Raw genomic sequence first — 24,979 nt, 5'->3', positions numbered from 1 at the left:
GAGGTGGAGGTAGAGGTGGAGGTGGGAGTAGAGGTGGAGGTAGAGGTGGAGGTAGAGATGGAGGTAGAGATGGAGGTAGAGGTGGAGTTGGAGGTGGGATTAGAGGTGGAGGTAGTGGTGGAGGTGGTGGTAGAGGTGGAGGTGAAGGTGGAGGTAAAGGTGGAGGTGGAGGTAGAAGTGGAGGTAGAGGTAGAGGTGGAGGTGGAGGTGGAGGTAGAGGTGGAGGTGGAGGTGGAGGTGGGATTAGAGGTGGAGGTGGAGGTAGAGGTAGAGGTGGAGGTGGAGGTGGGAGTAGAGGTGGAGGTAGAGGTAGAGGTGGAGGTAGTGGTAGAGGTAGAGGTGGGATTAGAGGTGGAGTTGGAGGTAGAGGTGGTGGAGGTGGAGGTGGGATTAGAGGTGGAGGTGGAGGTGGAGGTAGAGGTAGAGGTGGTAGTAGAGGTGGAAATGGAGGTAGAGATGGAGGTGGAGGTAAAGGTGGAGTTGGAGGTAAAGCTGGGAGTAGAGGTGGAGATAAAGGTGGGAGTAGAGGTGGTAGTAGAGGTGGATGTGGATGTAGAGGTGAAGGTAAAGGTGGGAATAGAGGAGGAGATGGAGGTAGAGGTAGAGGTGGAGGTGGAGATAGAGGTAGAGGTGGGGGTGGGAGTAGAGGTGGGGTAGAGGTTGGGGTAGGGGTAGAGGTGGAAGTGGAGATAGAGGTGGAGGTGGGAGTAGAGGTGGAGATAGAGGAAGACCAAGAACAGGGAGAGTAATCTCTGAGGAAATTCGGGCGACTGTGGTGGACCATGTGGTCCACCACGGTTTGACCTTAAGAGAGGCAAAGAGTGCAGCCCAACCCGAATAGCTTCACCATAGAATCCATCATCGTTCCAAAATGAGAATAGGTATGTACTGTAAACATTGGATCTCTCTACTACTTTTACTACTTGACAGTAGTGCAACATAAAGCACAGTAAAGACTGTAGATTCCAATACATACTGGAAGGGGAAGCAAAGTCAATGTTTCATGTATTACTGTATGCCTGAAACTGGGAGCTTTACTACTTTGTCAAATCAAATCAAATCAAATGTTTATCGTGTATACTGTATTACAGTTTTTCCCAATTGGAACTTGAAACGCAATCACTGAAACCTGAAACTCATATACCAAATGACTAAACCAAGTCTGCAAAATTGCAAGCACAATTCCTGCTTTGCACTCAGTTTTCACTTTTTTTCACTTACACTTTTTGTAAAACACTACACAGTTCTCTACATTAGGCACAACATTCAACATTAAAATCTCTCTAGTCCCTTTGGAAAGCAACGCCAATCACAATACCAAGCTCTATACACCAATTGACAACACCAACTCCTCACAGGAGGGGGAGGTGGAGGTGGTGGTAGAGGTGGGGGTGGGGGTGGAGGTGAAGGTGGATGTAGAGGTAAAGGTGGAGGTAGAGGAGGTAGGCACTACATTCAAAATGAAAATCTCTTTAGTCCCTTTGGAAAGCAACGCCAATCACAATACCAAGCTCTATACACCAATTGGCAACACCAACGCCCCACAGGAGGTGTAAACACTAGTTGCTGAATTGTTCACTTAGAAATCAGAGCTTTAGCACTATAAAAGGCCACAGATGAGCTCTCCTGGTTTGGAGGAAAATGGAAGCCAATGGTGAAGCAAGAGCTAGAGGTAAAGGAGTGAGAGCAAGAGGAGGAAGAGGAGAGCGAGGACAGTTGCGTCAGATGGGCCACATTGGTTGACCATGTGCTCAACCATGGATAGAGTATAAGGGAGGCTGGGCAGCGAGTTCAGCACAACCTGAGCCGCTACACGGTTGCATCGATTAGCCGTACATTCAGAAATGACAACCAATAAGTTACCTACCATCTACACTATGCTCTTTATGTATGTATACTGCAGTCTGTCATATCAGTATGCCTCTGTTACGCAGTGATTGTTGGTCAATGTTACAGTAATGTAATTTTATATTGAAAGAAAATAAACTATTTTGTCTTACTGTAACCAATCACATATTTGTGTATCTTCTGCAGAACTGAGAGTCGGTCAGGCCATGATGGAAGACACCGGCTGTTCACACCAGAACAGAGACGGTCAGGCCATGATGGAAGACACCGGCTGTTCACACCAGAACAGAGACGGTCAGGCCATGGTGGAAGACACCGGCTGTTCACACCAGAACAGAGACGGTCAGGCCATGATGGAAGACACCGGTTGTTCACACCAGAACAGACGGCCAGGCCATGGTGGAAGACACCGGCTGTTCACACCAGAACAGAGACGGTCAGGCCATGATGGAAGACACCGGCTGTTCACACCAGAACAGACGGCCAGGCCATGATGGAAGACACCGGCTGTTCACACCAGAACAGAGACGGTCAGGCCATGATGGAAGACACCGGCTGTTCACACCAGAACAGACGGTCAGGCCATGGTGGAAGACACCGGCTGTTCACACCAGAACAGAGACGGTCAGGCCATGGTGGAAGACACCGGCTGTTCACACCAGAACAGACGGTCAGGCCATGGTGGAAGACACCGGCTGTTCACACCAGAACAGAGACGGCCAGGCCATGATGGAAGACACCGGCTGTTCACACCAGAACAGAGACGGTCAGGCCATGATGGAAGACACCGGCTGTTCACACCAGAACAGAGACGGTCAGGCCATGGTGGAAGACACCGGCTGTTCACACCAGAACAGAGACGGTCAGGCCATGGTGGAAGACACAGGCTGTTCACACCAGAACAGAGACGGTCAGGCCATGGTGGAAGACACCGGCTGTTCACACCAGAACAGAGACGGCCAGGCCATGGTGGAAGACACCGGCTGTTCACACCAGAACAGAGACGGTCAGGCCATGGTGGAAGACACCGGCTGTTCACACCAGAACAGAGACGGTCAGGCCATGGTGGAAGACACCGGCTGTTCACACCAGAACAGAGACGGCCAGGCCATGGTGGAAGACACCGGCTGTTCACACCAGAACAGAGATGGTGGAAGACGGCCAGGCCATGGTGGAAGACACCGGCTGTTCACACCAGAGAGACGGCCAGGCCATGGTGGAAGACACCGGCTGTTCACACCAGAACTGAGAGACGGCCAGGCCATGGTGGAAGACACCGGCTGTTCACACCAGAACAGAGACGGTCAGGCCATGGTGGAAGACACCGGCTGTTCACACCAGAACAGAGACGGTCAGGCCATGGTGGAAGACACCGGCTGTTCACACCAGAACAGAGACGGTCAGGCCATGGTGGAAGACACCGGCTGTTCACACCAGAACAGAGACGGTCAGGCCATGGTGGAAGACACCGGCTGTTCACACCAGAACAGAGACGGTCAGGCCATGGTGGAAGACACCGGCTGTTCACCCAGAACAGAGACGGTCAGTTGGAAGACACACCAGAACAGAACAGAGACGGTCAGGCCATGGTGGAAGACACCGCAAGCTGTTCACACCAGAACAGAGACGGCCAGGCCATGGTGGAAGACACCGGCTGTTCACACCAGAACAGAGACGGCCAGGCCATGGTGGAAGACACCGGCTGTTCACACCAGAACAGAGACGGTCAGGCCATGGTGGAAGACACCGGCTGTTCACACCAGAACAGAGACGGTCAGGCCATGGTGGAAGACACCGGCTGTTCACACCAGAACAGAGACGGTCAGGCCATGGTGGAAGACACCGGCTGTTCACACCAGAACAAAGAGACGGTCAGGCCATGGTGGAAGACACCGGCTGTTCACACCAGAACAGAGACGGTCAGGCCATGATGGAAGACACAGGCTGTTCACACCAGAACAGAGAATCCCAGGCCAGGCCATGGTGGAAGACACCGGGCTGTTCACACCAGAACAGAGACGGTCAGGCCATGGTGGAAGACACCGGCTGTTCACACCAGAACAGAGACGGTCAGGCCATGGTGGAAGACACAATGCGGGTTAGCTGTCAGCCCTTGCACACCAGAACAGAGACGGTTCCAGGCCATGGTGGAAGACACCGGCTGTTCACACCAGAACAAAAGCATGGATTAATTTTTCTGCATCATTTTTGGACAGAGAGTCCTTGAAATGGTCTTGATATGTTCTTCAAAAGAGAGATCAGTTCGCCAAAGTTTTATTTGAGATGACTGTACAGGGTCCATGGTAAGACGCAGCATCATCCGCATAGCAGTGAAAGTCATTATGTTCTTCCAAGAGGTAAAATATATAGTGAAAACAACAGGCCATGGTGGACGAGGTCCTTCACAGTTTTATTTGAGATGACTGTTCACACCAGAACAGATCATCCGCATAGCAGTGAAAGTTAACATTATGTTTTCGACGGTCAGGCCATGGTGGAAGACACCGGCTGTTCACACCAGAACAGAGACGGTCAGGCCATGGTGGAAGATGGGGTCAAAACCAGCTGTTCACACCAGAACAGAGACGGCAACAGGCCATGGTGGAAGACACCGGCTGTTCACACCAGAACAGAGACGGTCAGGCCATGGTGGAAGACACCGGCTGTTCACACCAGAACAGAGACGGTCAGGCCATGGTGGAAGACACCGGATATAGTACTAAAACTGTTCACACCAGAACAGAGACGGCCAGGCCATGGTGGAAGACACCTCAAAGGCTGTTCACACCAGAACAGAGACGGTCAGGCCATGGTGGAAGACACCGGCTGTTCACACCAGAACAGAGACGGTCAGGCCATGGTGGAAGACACCGGCTGTTCACACCAGAACAGAGGTGGTTAACGGTCCAGGCCATGGTGGAAGACACCGGCTGTTCACACCAGAACAATTGCAGACGGCCAGGCCATGGTGGAAGACACCGGCTGTTCACACCAGAACAGAGACATTTATTCCATGGGACAAAACTAGGTCAGGCCATGGTGGAAGACATGTTGGACAAAACCCACTGGCTGTTGATGTGAACAGAAGACACCGGAATATTATCTGTTCACACCAGAACAGGGAGACGGTCCCAGGCCATGGTGGAAGACACCGAAGCTGTTCACACCAGAACAGTAAATGTTACGGCGGGATGCAGGCCATGGTGGAAGACACCATCAGGCTGTTCACACCAGAACAAGAGACGGTCAGGCCATGGTGGAAGACACCGAGCTGTTCACACCAGAACAGAGAACGCCATGTTTAGGCCATGGTGGAAGACACCTCAATGGTGATAGCTGTTCACACCAGAACACTATGCTGGCAGGCGGCTCAGGCCATGTGGAGCTGGAAGACACCTATGTTGGTAGATAAGATCACACCAGAACAGAGGAGTCGGTCAGGCCATGGTGGAAGACACCGGAGGGGCTGTTCACACCAGAACAGAGACGGGAGGGGGCCAGGCCATGGTGGAAGACACCGGCTGTTCACACCAGAACAGAGACGGTCAGGCCATGGTGGAAGACACCGGCTGTTCACACCAGAACAGAGACGGCCAGGCCATGGTGGAAGACACCGGCTGTTCACACCAGAACAGAGACGGTCAGGCCATGATGGAAGACACCGGCTGTTCACACCAGAACAGAGACGGTCAGGCCATGGTGGAAGACACCGGCTGTTCACACCAGAACAGAGACGGTCAGGCCATGGTGGAAGACACCGGCTGTTCACACCAGAACAGAGACGGCCAGGCCATGGTGGAAGACACCGGCTGTTCACACCAGAACAGTAGATTGCAATTGAGAACATGGTGGTGGCAAACAGTACTATAACACTACAGGAAATCCAGAACCACATGATTGCAGACAACACAATATTCAATAACATTCACCAGGTGGGCTTGTCTACATTGGGCCGTGTATTACAGCACAACCGAATCCAGATGAAACAGGTCTACAAGGTGCCATTAAAGTGACACTCCGAGAGTTAAAGAACAGCACTATGAATATGTGCAAGTAAGTACTATACTGTGAATTTACTACCATATCAGCACTGTATAGACACATCACAGTACTGTAATCCAGTGTATTGTGCTTCACCATATTGACTGCTCTTGGTCTATGTCACATATTGTCTTGTCTGTTTCAGAGAGTCTTGTAGCTGGACGCCGCAGCCATTCAGTACATTTATATTTACATTGATGGACGCCATGCCATTGTGAATGTCCCTGGACAGTGTGGAGGGAATATCACCATGTGCGCAGCTGTTAGCCAGTGAGGCGTCCTCCATCACCTCCCTCCATCACCATCACCTTGGTCCCTACAACACCATCCTTCTCATCACATTCCTGGACACACAACATGGCTTCCTCATTCCAGCCGAGCAGAGGGGTGGACCAGAGCAGCCCAGGTATGTTGTCATCTGGGACACCGTGAGTTTCCACCAGGCTGCTCTGGTCCGCAACTGGTTCATTAACCACCCACAATGTTTTGTTCTATACCTCCCACCATATTCCCCATTACTAAACCCAATTGAAGAGTTTTTTCCAGCATGGCGATGGAAGGTGTATGATCACCATCCCCTCGCACACATGCCTTTTCTCCAGGCAATGGAGGATGCATGTGGTGAAGTTGATGTGGGGGCTTTCGGATCCCTCACTCCAGAAGATTGTTTAGCCAGGGAGAACATGGCTTGTGATGGAGATGAGGTGCTGTTGCCAGACCAAAATAGGAGGCTGGATGCAGCCTAATGTATTTTTTCTTACATTTTGCATGTGCTTTTGTCTTTTTGTGTTTAGAGATTTGAAAGAATGAGCCACTTTCATTTTTATTTTTGTACCGAAAACCTTTTATCTCACTGAATGTTTTTCCTGGTTTTCTCCTGTTGGGTATAGAAAGTGTTACATACAAAACACAAGTGTTCAAAATACTGCATTTTGGAAATAAATGACAATGTTTTTGTTACTGTATTGCATTTGTGTGTGTTTATTTATGTATATTTGAGTAGGTATACATTACTGTAACAATATTTTACAACCAGCTACAGTGTAACACTGAACAGGAATACACCTACTGATGGGATATTCATAGTAGTGTTTTGTGTTGAGCACATCAGTGTGTTGTTGGTTCGTAGACAGATCTATTCATATGACGTGTGTGTGTCATTTTGATGCAAAAAAAACACATTTTGGAAAGAAATTAAACAGTTTTGAATGCAGACTTGGCTTTTTCTAGAGATTTGTAGAGTTTAGCATTTTGTGGTTTTGTGTTTTGTGTCGAGTTTTGGGAAAATGGGCCAAAGATTCAGCAAACATGTGTAAACAATGGAAAACTGTACTGTATGCTATTTGTTTTTGTAGAACTGAAAGACGACCACCACGGGTGGTAGAACGCGTCTACAGACCAACAGGAGGCTGTCATTGTACAAACGGTAGTTGAAAATCCAACAACAGATTATTTAAAACCCTGCCATCTTCCATAACATCAGAGTGAGTTTATTATCAACCACAGCCCCCATCCTTCAGAAACACCATCTCCGGATGAAGCAAATCTACAGATCCCCACTTGAAAGGAATTCCCAAAGTGTGAAGGATAAATGGTACGATACGTGCAAGTAACTAATGTACTAGTATTACACTCTTAAAACATTAGATACTCATTGATGCTGCCTTTGAACTTTACTATACAACAATTACAGTATTTACTGTCGTTTCAGAGAATCATAGAGTTTGATGCAAGTCTCATCCCCCAGGAACTTTTACTCATAGATGAGGCTGGATTCAGCGAAGACGAGGAGGAGAGGAAGGAACATCATTGGTCAACGTGCCACATTGAGGTACCTGGCCAGCGCGGGGGAAATGTCATCGTATACGCAGCTATGAGCCACAATGAGGTCCTCTACCTCCATGCCACCCTTGGACCATACAACACTGCCCATCTCCATCTCTCCGTCTGGCCCTTCTCCAGGCAATGGAGGATGCCTGTGGTGACGTTCCAGCAGAGTCCTGTCAGGGATGGATGAGTCAAGCCAAATTCATTTCCCCCCACTGTCTGGCCAAGGAGAATATCGCCTGTGATGTTGATAACATTCTGTGGCTGGACCAAAACAACAGACATGACTGATTTTGTTTTTGCAATGGAGTATTTGTTTCTTAACTTATGATTTAGGTTTTTGTATCTAGTCCGTAGAATTTAACGAACATACAATACAGTAGTATTTTTCTTACTTTGCATATGCAAAATATATTTACTGTATGTTTGCATGTTTACTGTGTGTGTACTTACAGTATGCTGGTTGACATGTATTGAGTCATGTTGAAATATAAAACTGACATTTTTTGCATTTGTTTTTCTTTCTTGTTTGAGTAAACACACAAACGACATACAGTATAACTACCAGCCTTACCAATGAGATAGGTTCTAATAGTAGTGGTTTGAATATGTCACATTAGTGTGATCTTTGTTGTCACTGAGTTAGATTCACTTGATGTGTGTGTGTGTGTAATTTGAATGCAGTTTCATTTTGAGCAGGGAGTACATGATTTTGATTGCTGTGTTTCATTTTGCAATATGTCTGAGGGTTTTGGGGGAAATTGGCTAACCGTTTTGTGTTTAGAGTTTTGAGTACCTAAGATGTAGTTTCAGCAAATGTGTGTTACCAACTGGGAAACACTGTAAAACAATGTGCAGGAGTGCCAAATTGCCAATTGTACATATGTAGGATCTTAATGTGATCATCCTATTGTAGTAGAAGTTTCTAGCAATGCAGGATATGAAAATGTGTAGTGTATTTGAGGTCTCAAAAACGTCTGAAGTTTCTAATTTCCACTTTGAAATTTCAGACTTGATTTTTCCTTACAACAGAATGTGTCAACAACTACAAAAATGTCCATAAATCACAATCCACATAATAACTTACATTTCCTGTTGCTGTAGGAAACGTTTCCTGCTGTAGCAAACTGGCTCAAATTAAGATCCTACATCTGTAAGATTTTGAGGTATTTTATGTTATGTTGTGTAATGTAGTGTAGCGTAGCATTGCGTAATGTACTGTAGTGTAGTGTTGCTTAATGTAATGTAGTGTAGTGTAGTGTAGCATTGTGTTGCATTTCGAAATGCAACTGTTTGAATAAAGAAGAGTGAGAAAGAATGAAGAGCATTGTGTCGTCATCATGAAATGTGAAGAAATGTTCACTTTACTGAAAGTGGGCAATGACCACTTTATATAATTGTACATTAGGAGCCTATGGTGTGTAATATCTGTCTGCCTTAGGCATTCCATCACTTCATCTAAAGCAATCAAAGATGACTTTATAGTGGCCTATTAGTACTCTATAACACACCATAACAAAAATTATGATGCAGTAATAATGACGTTCTGCTCATTGACAAAAATGATAGAAATGCATCACGCTGATGGTCATTATAATGCTGTATGATCCTCGAGAAAAAAGTGACCAGCAGTTATGAAGCATTATGTTGCTGTGCATTATAAGTCATTATGATTATACTTATAATGCATTAGGACTATTGGTATACGGGATTATGAGTCTTTATGTGTGTCTATAACTATGCTTATATGCATTAGGACTATTGGTATACGGGATTATGAGACTGTATGAGTCTTTATGTGTGTCTATAACTATGCTTATAATGCATTAGGACTATTGGTATACGAGATTATGAGTCTTTATGTGTGTCTATAACTATGCTTATATGCATTAGGACTATTGGTATACGGGATTATGAGACTGTATGAGTCTTTATGTGTGTCTATAACTATGCTTATATGCATTAGGACTATTGGTATACGGGATTATGAGACTGTATGAGTCTTTATGTGTGTCTATAACTATGTTTATAATGCATTAGGACTATTGGTATACGGGATTATGAGTCTTTATGTGTGTCTATAACTATGCTTATATGCATTAGGACTATTGGTATACGGGATTATGAGTCTTTATGTGTGTCTATAACTATGCTTATATGCATTAGGACTATTGGTATACGGGATTATGAGACTGTATGAGTCTTTATGTGTGTCTATAACTATGCTTATAATGCATTAGTACTATTGGTATACGGGATTATGAGTCTTTATGTGTGTCTATAACTATACTTATATGCATTAGGACTATTGGTATACGGGATTATGAGACTGTATGAGTCTTTATGTGTGTCTATAACTATGCTTATATGCATTAGGACTATTGGTATACAGGATTATGAGTCTTTATGTGTGTCTATAACTATGCTTATATGCATTAGGACTATTGGTATACGGGATTATGAGACTGTATGAGTCTTTATGTGTGTCTATAACTATGCTTATATGCATTAGGACTATTGGTATACGGGATTATGAGATTTAATGAGTCTTTGTGCGTCTATAACTATGCTTATAATGCATTATGACTATATCATTATGAGTACATGTAGAGTCTAAAGACAAGGTGTACATGCTTCTTGTCCATCCTCCCCAGATGCACTATACATCAACTGTCAGTACTAGAACACAGCTTGTACTGTAATTCCCAGTACTGTGATTAAAACCTTTTACTGCAGTGGGCTGAATCAGGGTCACACAGTGATTCTTGTTAGTCTTAAACACATCTACTTTGAAACAAAAGTATCCACCTCACACACATGGTTATGGGCTTTAAAAAATAAGACACCTGCACCATGTCAGATATGAGTTTGCATCCCAATATTACACTTTATATACAATACAGAAGACTGAAAAATAACACAAACGTTTGACATAGAAACACCGGATTTTCATAGTTTAAAAAAAAAATTGTTTATGTATTAATTAATTAATTATGTATTACTCATGACATGTGCAGTATGCAGCTTGTCAACGATGAGCTAAGCTCTCCAACATTTTCATCAACCTTGAAGCACTTTAATGACTGCAGATGCAGCTGTCGGGATGAGTAACATCAGACACAACAAACCCAGAGTGATTAGTTCTTTCTATTCAGGCATCTTCTAAGGGAATATTTGGTTTAGGAAGGAAATATACAAGCCAGTCAACTCTGGGATTGCTCCCGTCCAGAACACTCCAATTTGACTCACTGATGTGGGATGGGATGTCTCAGAGGCAAAAGATTGACTTCTCTCGGGAAGATACGTTACATCTATTGAAAAAGCAGTCACCGTAAAGGCCAGGTGTGTCTGAAGTTCTCTTTCAGTTAACGATGCATCAGTGGCAATGACCTAGATGTAAGATTTTCACGAGCGTCGTTCGAGATGGACCGCCCCACTTCAGCCCACATCTTCTAAGTGTGTCAGGCCGCCCCTAAGCATTTGGCAGAGTGGCACCTCCACTTTAGCCCAGAGTGCTAAGATTTTATTTTTTCTGGTCATGCCCACTTAGATACCCATCCATTCTCAAAGCCCGTTTAACTGCACCTCTCCCGTCTCGTCTCCCTGGGATGCAAGAGATGAGAGGAGGGGAAGAGCTGGAGGGGCATCCTGAAGCGAGACACAAGAGGAAGGAGAAAGACGCACAGTTAAGAGACTCTTCTTCTCCTCTCTAAAAAGGCCTCCTGCAGAGCAGAGTGGAGCATGATGTGGATGTGGGTCAGCGTGTTCCTCCTCTGTCTTCTCCTTGGCTGAGCTGTTGTGTCTGACTCTAGTCCTCCCACGAAATAACCCCCCGACCCCGTCTAACGCAGACAGCAACACAGGTTAAGTCACCTACCTGCTCTCCATAGCTACCTCACGACGACCAACAGTCCTCCATCTCTGTCTTTTTATAGCCAACACTTGAGAAAAGAAAGACTGCTTTCCCTTTCAGAACAAGCTCCAGTATTCTATAGATTTATTCTGTGCCTCCGAGGCAATGTTTAATTTTGATCTTATCATAAAAGTGGCCTGTAAAAAGAAACAAGATGCCCTCCTTCCTCTCTCCCTCCTTTCTCCCCCCATACAGCCACAAGGGACAGCCTCCAGTGGAGAGTACACAGGAGCGAGAAGAGAACAGGAGAAAAACATTAAGACAGCTACAGAGGAACAGCAGGGTTCAACAGCCCTCACAGTGGTGAATGCGAGCCACCTTTTTAACTATGCATGCTGCTTGGCATTTTATTGTTTTCTCCTGTCAGTCACAGGAGGAGGAGAAGAGGTGCGTTTCTCTGCTATTTCTGGTTAAGTCGGCCTGTTGCCTTGGCGACACTTTACCACCTAATGTGATATCATTAGGTAAGTGTCAGTAGCTTAACAATTTGAACATGAGAATTATAGCACTAAATTGTTAATATCAATTCAAATTGCTTTGAGTTTGCTTGTTTACTTGTTGAGGTAATATTAAAATAAAACCGCTTCTATTACAACTTAGTTAGCCATCTGACAGATTTCTAAGCGTTGTCATAACGTCTGAGCTCTATAGGTCTATAATGTGAACAGTGACCTTGAAAGGAAGGACTATTAGCAGCTAATAATCATCGTACAATCACTGACGTTTTGGGTCGTACGCGCACACGTAAACACACACGAGCGTGCACACACACACACACACACAGTTTACTTATGCTTCCACACAAACTGTTAATTGATGCTTCTACACACACACACACACACACACACATACACATGACACTTCAAGGTCTTGTTTTACGGTAAGAGTTCAGATCTGGATCCCTGGGAATAGCCTCTGTTCTAAAATACCCATACCCTGTACTTTCCTGTATTTGTACAGAACAGGCACTTCTCTTATTCACATACCTTAGATATAAAGATACAATGTAGATTTAGACTTTTCTGTTGACACGGTATTTGACTAATTCAGAGTTAAAACAAAATATGAGAATAACAACAGCTCCAAAATCTCAGGAATAAGTCTTGAGAGGATGTAGAACAAATGTGGAGGTTCTGAGCAGAGGATGTGAGGGGAGCCAACACTTAGAGAGGTCGTCCTTTCCTTGGAGAATAGTTGAAATTGATAAAGAGCCTGACTTGGCAGATGCAGTCCAGATTAAACACAACACAGCCCCCTGAAAATACATAACTTTCTGCAGTGGTGGGAAGATAAGAGAGGCCTGACTAAACTCCCTGTGCCTACACAGGAAGTGATCTAATCCTGATCATCGGTTCGATACATAGGACGACACGATGTGCTTCCCCGTCCCATCTTCACTGTCACTATTCCATTGTACCCTGTTTTTTCATCTCTGCAGTTCCATCTATTCTGGCCTGCTGCAATGTGTCAACATCCCTGGTCCAGTGTCTTTCCAATCTGACATGCAACCCCACTATGAAGTGTTGCTCAGTACCAGCGTGAGGGTGGTCCATATGGGGGCAGATGTCTATCCCAACCCAGAGTACTCTTGGAATCTTTCTATCAATGACCCACTGTAAGGATGTGTGACGTGGTCACCGTTGATCCTCTGAGGCTTTCATAGTTCATGTCATGTTGGCAATGTGGTCAGTCATCACTCAATATATTACACCCAACTTACTCGCTCATCAGTGGAGGAATACAACAACAGTGTGTGCATTCCAAACAGCACCTTATTCCCTAGTGCACTACTTTTTAATAGAGCCCTATGGGACTTGGTCAAAAGTAGACCACTATATAGGGAATAGGGTGCCATTTGAGACGCACATAGTATCCCTATCCTCTGTTTGGAGGCCAGTCAGTGCTAAGCAGGTGCTGCCAATTACCTATTGAGTGATGAAGAGAGGGTGTTTTACAATGGTGATGGGTTGGAGCATCAGCCTACAGTAGCCAGAGGAGCCAGATGAGCCCGGGCCTGCAGAGTTTCAGTTGACATTCCCCTGACTCTGCTTCCCAGAGATTCATTATTTGCCAAAAGCTGTTTGCATTAATTTCAAATTAGAATTCATGATATGCAGTGATGGATTTTTTATCTTTTTGTAATCTGTGCTGAATGTAGAGAATGGAATTGTCCCTCCAGCCAGAAATGTGGTGTGTTTTGATTGAATAAGAAACATGAAGAAGTGCCTAACCTATTGCTTTGAGTCGCAAGGTTGAAGTGCCGTTGTCTGTCAGTAATGTGGGACTTTATCCACAGGTTGATGTTTATTGTCATGAATCTGGCCTTGGAGGCAGAACTCAATTATTTCCGCTAGATGGGCCAGCTGCAAAGTCATGACTGACTATATCGTAAAAATTAATGAAAACAAAAAATTTCTTTTTGGTCTTAAATTACAAAACATTAGCCATCAAGGGGTATTGTAGCACCCCTTTGTGAATATCTTTAATTCTCTCAAATACGGGCAATTCACAAGTTCTTCTGTTCTTCATCTCCAGCTTTCACTTCTAATCAAACCAGGCTGGGCTCTCTGTTGAACCACAGTGAAATAATTTAAAACATTTGATATTTAAGTGGTGAGACGAGCTCTGAGGTTTAAATCTCCACACTGCCAGATTGGCAAGGCTCCAGACCTGAGCACTCTTGTCAAATGTGAAGTGCCAGACAAAAAGACTCTCCTAAATGTGGAGGCAGCAGGTAGGCAGGCAGCGTCGGCTGGTAGGGAGGGAGAGACGGAGTATTATTTTGGATATCTGACACATTTATTGTTTCTATGGATCGGTAACAACTGGATATGAGGCCGCGTCAATTGTTCGATTTGAAAAATAAGAAAGGCAAGTCTCTGTTTTCGTTGCGGATGTTGTTGTCACGGTGCCACCATTTTGTTTCCTCTGGCTAGCTTCTGAATGGCACCTGCTGTTAATACTGAGAGAACTACTTATTCCACAATGAGTGCACTTGAGGCTCTCTTTAGCGATCTCAAGCATGAATGAACACTTAAAACCTGCAATGAATGTTTACCTCCCACTCTTAAATTTTGTTTTTAATTGAATGCCCGAGGTCAAGAATTTGTTCAAAGACTGAATGTCACGAACCTACTAAATAAACCTCTAGTAAATCAGAAGCTACGTGGAGTGATGGTACTTGGCATTTACACTCTATGTTAAATGTCGGTGACAGTACAATTTAAAAATATTTGGATTCTATTAATAAAGTGCAGGGTTGGCATTTCTTGTCATGAATCTTGCCCTGGAGGCAGCTCTGCAGAGTGGTGACTAGCTGGCACAGCCACAAAGTGATAACATCTAAATCTAACCTAAACCACACTGCTAACTAATTTAGATTTTATGTCCATTTTATACTAAAGCGTTGCCGTGGCACTATAGCAATAGGCATTATGCATTTTCACAAACACATAAGGCCATCCTAGACAACACATAGCACATGATGCCATCCTCACCAACACATAGCACATGATGCCATCCTCACCAATACATAGCACATGATGCCATCCTCACCAACACATAGCACATGATGCCATCCTCACCAACACATACCACATGATGCCATCTTCACCAACACATAGCACATGATGCCATCCTCACCAACACATAGCACATGATGCCATCCTCACCAACACATAGCACATGATGCCATCCTCACCAACACATAGCACATGATGCCACTCTCACCAACACATAGCACATGATGCCATCCTCACCAACACATAGCAAATGATGCCATCCTCACCAACACATAGCATATGATGCCGTCTTCACCATGACATACCACATGATGCCATCCTCACCAACATATATCACATGATGCCACCCTCACCAACACATAGCACATGATGCCATCCTCACCAACACATAGCACATGATACCACCCTCACCAACATATATCACATAAGGCCATCCTCACCAACACATAGCACATGATGCCATCCTCACCAACACATAGCACATGATGCCATCCTATCACCAACCATCATACCACATGATGCCATCCTCACCAACATATAGCAAATGATGCCATCCTCACCAACACATAGCATATGATGCCGTCTTCACCATGACATACCACATGATGCCATCTTCACCAACACATAGCACATGATGCCATCCTCACCAACACATAGCACATGATGCCATCCTCACCAACACATAGCACATGATGCCATCCTCACCAACACATAGCACATGATGCCATCCTCACCAACACATAGCACATGATGCCATCCTCACCAACACATGATGCCACCCTCACCAACATATGATCACATCTTCACCAACACATGATGCCACCCTCACCAACACTTGATGCCATCTTCACCAACATATAACACATGATGCCATCCTCACATAGACATAATGCGCTGATTCATCTAATGTGTTCAAAGCCAGCCTTCCTCTTTCCTCATCTCCTCAGAGAACCCTCCAGCTGGGCCTGTTGTTCACCATCAAAGTTTAGATCTGACAACACTGAGCATAGAGCATATTAAATGCAAAGTGTTCATTCATTACAATGATAAACACAATCTGAACGCTAGTATCTCCCATGTGTGGTGTTGTATTAATATGCTGTGTCAATACTGAAATGGGGTCAAGTTGTGTATATAATGTAGAATGGACAATGTTTCAGTGGTGACGAACTCATAGACGAACTCTCTCCTCTTGGTATTGAAGGCTCAGGTGGAGGGTGTTTAGTGTGAGTAATGCGGGGTTTTATATAAATTACACACACACACACACAGACGTACGTTTGTAGGCAGCAAGTTTCACAGAGTCATGTGGTCAAAAGTCTGCCCACCTTTCATTTCTGCATGAAATGACTTAAGGTCAATTCATGACTGGATTTGTAGAGAATATAAAAACACTGGGATGCCTGCCTCCTGTTGTCTGTGATGGGATAGTGATACACCTTTCAATATGTAATACATTGATATTTGTTTGTTTTGATTGTGTGTATGAGTAGTGACTTGACTGACTGCAATGATGATCCCACTTTACCTAAGTATCCTAATCAGCAGTGTTGACTTGGTAGTTACAGATAGGTACAGTGTCGTTACAGATAGGTACAGTGTCGTTACAGATAGGTACAGTGTCGTTACAGATAGGTACAGTGTCGTTACAGATAGGTACAGTGTCGTTACAGATAGGTACAGTGTCGTTACAGATAGGTACAGTGTCGTTACAGATAGGTACAGTGTCGTTACAGATAGGTACAGTGTCGTTACACCATACGTAGCAACACAGCAAATTGATGAGATGTTGGAAAGAGGTTATCAGAGAGCCATAAAGCAGCTGGACTCCTGGTGGCAGAACACCCATTGAGATGAACTATAACAACACTGGGATGCCTGCCTCCTGTTGTCTGTGATTGGATAGTGATACACCTTTCAATATGTAATACCTTCTTTAGTGAAAAACCAACCAACTAACGAAAATGCTTCATTTGTTACAGTTCTAAATCACGTGAAGGTTTTCAAAGGAACATTTTTGGAATTTAAAAAACAAAGAACCTATTGCCCTAATAGTCTACTGGGGATTATTTAGATCCACTTTTCTTTCCAAATGCGTGGTGACTCCTGACCATTAAGAGCTGTGGTGACTCCTGACCATTAGGTGCTGTGGTGACTCCTGACCATTAGGAGCTGTGGTGACTCCTGACCATTAGGAGCTGTGGTGACTCCTGACCATTAGAATCCTGACCATTGAGGAGCTGTACTGACTCCTGACCATTAAGAGCTGTGGTGAATCCTGACCATTAGGAGCTGTGGTGACTCCTGACCATTAGGAGCTGTGGTGACTCCTGACCATTAGGAGCTGTGGTGAATCCTGACCATTAGGAGCTGTGGTGACTCCTGACCATTAGGAGCTGTGGTGAATCCTGACCATTAGTGGGAGCTGAATCTGACCATTAGACCATTAGGAGCTGTGGTGACCTGACCATTAGGAGCTGTGGTGAATCCTGACCATTAGGAGCTGTGGTGAATCTGACCATTAGGAGCTGTGGTGAATCCTTAGACTGTGGTGAATCCATTAGGAGCTGTGGTGAATCCTGACCATTAGGAGCTGTGGTGAATCCTGAGCTGTGGTTAGGAGCTGTGGTGAATCCTGACCATTAGGAGCTGTGGTGAATCCATTAGGAGCTGTGGTGAATCCTGACCATTAGATTAGGAGCTGGTGACTTAGAGCTGACCATTAGGAGCTGTGGTGAATCCTGACCATTAGGCTGTGGTGAATCCATTAGGAGCTGTGGTGAATCCCATGACCATTAGGAGCTGTGGTGAATCCTGACCATTAGGAGCTGTGGTGAATCCATTAGCTGTGGTGAATCCTGACCATTAGGAGCTGTGGTGAATCCAAGAGCTGTGGTGAATCCTGACCATTAGGAGCTGTGGTGAATCCTGACCATTAGGAGAATCCTGACCATTAGGCTGTGGTGAGCTGTGGTGAATCCTGACCATTAGGCTGTGGTGAATCCTGACCATTAGTGTGGTGAATCCTGACCATTAGGAGCTGTGGTGAATCTCCTGACCATTAGGAGCTGTGGTGAATCCTGACCATTAGGAGCTGTGGTGAATCCTGACCATTAGGAGCTGTGGTGAATCCTGACCATTAGGAATCCTGACCATTAGGAGCTGTGGTGAATCCTGACCATTAGACCATTAGGAGCTGTGGTGAATCCTGACCATTAGGAGCTGTGGTGAATCCTGACCATTAGGAGCTGTGGTGAATCCTGACCATTAGGAGCTGTGGTGAATCCTGACCATTAGGAGCTGTGGTGAATCCTGACCATTAGGAGCTGTGGTGAATCCATTAGGAGCTGTGGTGAATCCTGACCATTAGGAGCTGTGGTGAATCCTGACCATTAGAAGCTGTGGTGAATCCATTAGGAGCTGTGGTGAATCCTGACCATGTGTGGTGAATCCTGACCATTAGGAGCTGTGGTGAATCCTGACCATTAGAAGCTGTGGTGAATCTTAGGAGCTGTGGTGAATACTGACCATTAGGCTGTGGTGAGCTGTGGTGAATACTGACCATTAGGAGCTGTGGTGAATCCATTAGGAGCTGTGGTGAATACTGACCATTAGGAGTTGTGGTGAATCCGTTAGGAGCTGTGGTGAATCCTGACCATTAGGAGCTGTGGTGACTCCTGACCATTAGGAGCTGTGGTGAATCCTGACTTAGTGTGAATCCTGACCATTAGGAGCTGTGGTGAATCCTGTTAGGTGAATCCTGACCATTAGAAGCTGTGGTGACTCCATTAGAGCCATTAGGCTGTGGTGAATCCTGCTGTGGTGAATCCTGACCATTAGGAGCTGTGGTGAATCCTGACCATTAGGAGCTGTGGTGAATCCTGACCATTAGGAGCTGTGGTGAATCCTGACCATTAGGAGCTGTGGTGAATCCTGACCATTAGGAGCTGTGGTGAATCCTGACCATTAGGAGCTGTGGTGAATCCTGACCATTAGGAGCTGTGGTGAATCCTGACCATTAGGAGCTGTGGTGAATCCTGACCATTAGAAGCTGTGGTGAATCCTGACCATTAGGAGCTGTGGTGAATCCTGACCATTAGAAGCTGTGGTGAATCCTGACCATTAGGAGCTGTGGTGAATCCTGACCATTAGGAGCTGTGGTGAATCCTGACCATTAGGAGCATTAGGAGCTGTGGTGAATCCTGACCATTAGGAGCTGTGGTGACTCCTGACCATTAGGAGCTGTGGTGACTCCTGACCATTAGGAGCTGTGGTGACTCCTGACCATTAGGAGCCAATTGAGGAGGAGCTGTGGTGAATCCTGACCATTAGAAGCTGTGGTGAATCCATTAGGAGCTGTGGTGAATACTGACCATTAGGAGCTGTGGTGAATCCTGACCATTAGGAGCTGTGGTGAATCCTGACCATTAGGAGCTGTGGTGAATACTGACCATTAGGAGCTGTGGTGAATCCATTAGGAGCTGTGGTGAATACTGACCATTAGGAGCTGTGGTGAATCCATTAGGAGCTGTGGTGAATCCTGACCATTAGGACCATGTGGTGAATCCTGACCATTAGAAGCTGTGGTGAATGACCATTAGGAGCTGTGGTGAATCATTAGGAGCTGTGGTGACTCCTGACCATTAGGAGCTGACCATTAGGAGTGAATGTGGTGAATCCTGACCATTAGGTGGTGAATCCTGACCATTAGGAGCTGTGGTGAATCTGTGGTGACTCCTGACCATTAGGAGCTGTGGTGAATCCTGACCATTAGGAGCTGTGGTGAATCCTGACCATTAGGAGCTGTGGTGACTCCTGACCATTAGGAGCTTCAATCCATTAGGAGCTGTGGTGAGGAGGGATTAAGACTATATGAGTGCTGTGGTGAATTTTCTTACTACCAATGTCAAGAGGGTGTGGTGAATGGGAGCTTACCATGTTAATGCCTTATATAAACTCAGCCATTACCTCTATTGTGTTGATGCAACTGTGGTGAATCTGACCATTAGAGCTGTGGTGAATCCCAAATGAAACCCTTATTCCCTGATTTAGTGCAGTACCTTTGACCAGGGTCCATAGGGTTCTGGTAGTGCACTATATAGGCAATAGTGTGCCATTTATGACACATCCTGGGTTTCAGTTGGTGCGAGGGATTTGACAAATGCACATGTTGGTATGAAGAACTACTATTTTGATTATCAAGAAGATTTCTTTGGAGTGCAGCCTGTCTGTGACAGAGTGATAGCAACAGACATGGGCTTAGTGGAACATGAGTCCCGCCAACACGCATCAGGAGAACAAGATATATACAGAACCTGCACCTGGGTACATAATCACAGTACAAAGACAACGCTCTCTATACATCTGGTACTAAGAATAACAAAGTTTCTCTCCACTCTGCCTATGAACCTTTAAGATGAGAGGATCCTCCATCATGCAAGTCTAATCACGTCCCTCAAGTAAAAGAGACAACTCTCCCATGGACATGCAGCATAACAGATTCTCCCTAGCAGTGTACATTTATTTACTAGCCAGAAGCAGGGCTCTGTGTACTATAGTCTAAGTATGAGGTTCCCTGGTGAAATGTTCTTCAGATATGAACCAGAAGTACTAAACTGTGTGGGAGATCACTGGTAGGCTTCTCTGCGCCTTTCGCATGGAGCAAAGTTTCAATCCATATTTATTTATCTCCTTCTGTTTTTATGTCCATGGGCGAAAGCCAGCTCACCTCCTTCCTCCCCCTTCCTCACCCCCTCCTCCCCCAGGTACAAGACAGCTCACTCCCATTAGCATTACAACATGGCCTCTCTTCACCACCGAGCACCGCTACCATCTGACTCCTCACAGATGGCATATTGACATCCGGATAGGAATTCAGATGTTCCACAGTACAAATCTGCATATTTCGGTGTCATATTATACGCTATATGAACACTGAATACTTGTAATTCAAGGTAATGCATAAGTTAATGGAAGAGAGAGAGAAAGTGCAAAAAATAAAACTGGACTGGGATACCTTTGATGCTTACTTTTCAAGGGCACTGCTCTGTATATCTCACAACTACTCTATTTGAATGTAGATGTGCATTACTTTCTATTGAAGTGCAAAAGCTGGGTTTTCCTGAATTATTTTAAACTGAGGCACTAGTATGTGACTTAATTGCGGCTTGGAATTAAAACTTGGATCAGTATGCATTTCAGTGGATAATAAGTGCATTTGATTGGAGAACAGTTCTGAGAGTAATAAGAGAATACTGATTGGGATGAGGACTGAATGGTTAATTGATTTGGACTGTCAGAAATCACGGCCTTGAATGCATCATATTAACTACCTACCTACAGATCCATAGGACATTGGGAGTTAGTGAGGTAGCGAATGGAGAGCTGAGCCAGTGACTAAAACGGGTCCCAGAGAAGGATGCTGTCAGAAATGAACAAGAAATTATTGTCTCTCTCGAAGTGGTCTACAGGAAGTAATTAGAATACTGCCACCTCCAGAACGAGCGGCAACCTTGATAAAGATGAGCAAACAAGACTGTATAAAATAAACAAAACATATAGAGAGCTGTATTGTACGCTCAAACAAATGGGAAAATTCTATTATTTTATACTAATACAATTGCTCTGAGAAAAATATTTTGAAAAACAATCTAAAAAAGATATGTCAGAATTATTGGCACCCATTTAAGATTATTATAAATAAAATCAAACAATATAAATTCTGCATTCGTTAAAATTAATATTTTTTTTCAGTTAATCTCAGTTTTAAGAAATGCATTGTGGTCTTCCATGGCTTCCTGTTTCACTGGGGTCATTTTTTGCTAATCTTTATCAAGGGTGCCAATCATTTAGTAGTTATTCTCTCCGAGCACAAAGAGGTACTTTACCTGAGCCGTCGGACGTCGAATGAGCAGAAACAAATAAATGTCTCTCTCCTTCATCACAGATGGGTATTGCACATAATGTACGTCAAGGTCTGTCTGGGGAGGCAGAATAAAACTGATTCATGCTACCGGGAAGAGAGGAAGCAACGACAAGCTGATTCATGCTAACAGGATGAAGGCCTCCTAAAAACTGGAAGACAACAGCATTTTGTCTCTTTACAAAATGCACGGCAGAGTTTTCTGCCAGGCCCGAGGATAAAGCTTAAATACTGAGTGGCACTAACAGATTAATCACTGGGAATTGGCCGAGTACAAGATGCACTTAAGATTCAGTTTGGGGGGAACACTTTTGGCTGAGCGGAATGGGAAAGAAATCACAATTGAATTGATCTCTCCAAATATTCACCCACTGAGTATTATGTGGGCGAAGATGGAGAGATATTTGAGAGAGATATTTCAAGGTCTTAACCCAGATAGAGGTTTTAAGCTGCTGCTTTGCTGACAGTGAAGACTGTAAAATCATTCTTGCACCACAAATCATTTTTATGAGACTTCCTTCCTCGTGTGTGGGCGGAGATATGACAGAGCAAAGGATCTTCAAATTGCTGTCATGTGTCAGTTGTTAAAATGATTGTCCTTGAGTGTCCCTCATCTCCTGTCCTGAGATAATCCTTCAGACAGTGACTCACATCTCTTATAACGTGCTATAAGCCTTTACAATGGCTTATAATAAACATAATACTATATTACGTTTCTCTGTGCAGAAAATGTTCAACTGACTCAAAATAGCAGCTATTTAGATAAGATCATTATGGAATGATAATACGACACCATAAGAGGGTTGGTCATATATGCTTATGTCAAGTGTTACAAAGCCTTATAATGGCTACATAATGCTTAGTAATACCGTTCAACATTAAGTAAAGTGTTGTCCTGTCATACAATGTCTCGGGCAAGTGGCGTTTTGCTGAATGGTAAAAAAAAAAGACTGGATCGCTAGCTATGCCACTAGTTGCTGAAAGCTATGCTTTGACCACAATGTACCTTACATAATTGGATAAAGTGATGTTATGTACCCTGTTGGAACACTTGAGCGCAGCGACCAGCCAGGCGATTCAAGGTCGAGGCTAGATGATGTTACAGCAAAGCTGGTGACCACCTACAGCAGAGCACAGCTTTCCTCTCATTGACAGAGGCTGGGGTGAGAATGTGTGTTCACCTTGAGTGAGAAAGGGGCATCTAAGCCAAGATGTGGAGGGCAAATGAAGAAAGAGAGAGAGGGAACCAATTCAACCTGAGAGAGTGGAAGCGAGAGAGAGCCAGCCGCACCAGAAGCTTCAACACAGTGATTTATAGTCCAGTGCCTTGGTACGTCAGAGAGAAGATATATTGTACAGTGTCAGAGTAATGTGGATAACCTTAGCGAGTGTAACCACATTTGATTTAGTCGAGATAAACACAAGATGGAGATCTTCCACTGCAAGGGCTGAGGCTTGATGTTACCGATGACTGCAATATGTTGTCGGGACATTTCTACCTATAACCCTGCCATCCAACACAGATCTGTGGAATCGCATGATAAATCATACTGGAGAAGTCCAATGTCCTGACTGCATTAAAGGGAAAATACATTCAAAACTATAAACTACAGTATATAGTTCTTCATTAGTCCTCTGTTGATACAGTCCCAAAATGTTTTGCATTTCAGCAGTTTTCAATATATTGGACAATCAAGAAGCAAAATGTCCCCGGCCACAAGGTGCCAGAGCACTTTCGTAGAGAACAATATGGAGGTCCTAAGATGTTTGGCTAACATTTGCCTAAAGGGCTCCAAAACAGCCTAAGAGAAGAAGTATCCACTCGTTGTTGGAGGACACAACCAAGGGGAATGATTCCGTTGACTGGGTTGTGCTTCCAAAAGACACACATCTGTATTCCTCCCTCATTTAATATAATGGGAATTAAAAGGTCAAAGTCATACTGAGCATCTGCCCGTCATGTTCTCTTTCATGAACACTTTGGGTTGAATAACAATTAGCTGATGTGGTTTCAAGCGCCTCTAACAATTAAAGTCAAACCATATTACTTTTCATGCACAAAAAGCTGGCTATAGTCCAGTTACTCATTTAAAAAGCATTTGGAAAGCTATTATATTTCTAGGACAATTGGCATGGTACTTTAGTTACATAGGAAGGTAGCCTACACATAGTTGTGGCTAAATCACTTTACTTCAGTGTCCATTTTCATGTTCTGGAAATGTGTTTGGCGAGGAAACTAAGTAAGTAGGTTCTAACATATTGTAATTCAGACCGCATGTTCCTTTCCTACAGTACATGCGTTCTACTTGTTGAGCCGTGATATAAGGAGGAACAGGCAAACTTGTAACCTACATTGATTTTATGGCAGTGCTCCCAGAGTCTCAACAGAAGGTGGGTGGAACTAAGTCTTTAAATATTACATGCGTTTCTTGGACACAGCCCACATACCGTACTTCAGATATCGCCTCCCTCTCTTGAACCTCAATACCCTGGAACTCATTGCTTTCTATTAAGGGAAAGGAGATTGAAATAAGGCATTTCAGGTTGCCAAATAATACAACTGTAAGCGATAGTGTTTGCCAAACGATGACAGCAATACAAATGTGATTTAACAAGAGATGAAAAGATAGGCTTTGAGCTGGTGGATCCCCACTATTCAGGACAGTGAAGTGTTCCCCCATCAAGTCACAGAAAGGAGCTGGCGTTGGGCCAATGGAGCACTTTCCCTCATCATGGTAATGAATGACATTGTTAGGCAAGGTTTGCACACCCCGAGGACAGCCCTCAACTGGACACACTGTGGGTTATTGAAGCTGCGAGGTCCCCACAAGTCCTCGAAAGCACTCTTTTACAGGACTTCTGCACACATACAGGAAAGAGAGGGCTGGCTGAGAGCAGTGGAAAGCT

At 44.6% G+C, this 24,979-nt stretch overlaps 1 protein-coding gene across 1 annotated transcript in view; it reads right to left on the bottom strand.

Moving 5' to 3' along the window:
- LOC135543308 (interleukin-1 receptor accessory protein-like 1) overlaps positions 1-11,983 on the bottom strand; it is a 538,127-nt gene extending 526,144 nt beyond the window's left edge. The window contains exon 1 of the mRNA XM_064970484.1: positions 11,594-11,983. The gene's annotated coding sequence lies outside the window, so the exon portion shown is untranslated. The remainder of the gene's footprint in view (positions 1-11,593) is intronic.
- Between the last annotated feature and the right edge of the window lie 12,996 nt (positions 11,984-24,979).

Source organism: Oncorhynchus masou, chromosome 7 (assembly GCF_036934945.1).
Source record: "Oncorhynchus masou masou isolate Uvic2021 chromosome 7, UVic_Omas_1.1, whole genome shotgun sequence".
In the NCBI taxonomy this organism is placed as follows: Eukaryota; Metazoa; Chordata; class Actinopteri; order Salmoniformes; family Salmonidae; genus Oncorhynchus; species Oncorhynchus masou.
This window is presented reverse-complemented; position numbering and strand designations above follow the sequence as displayed.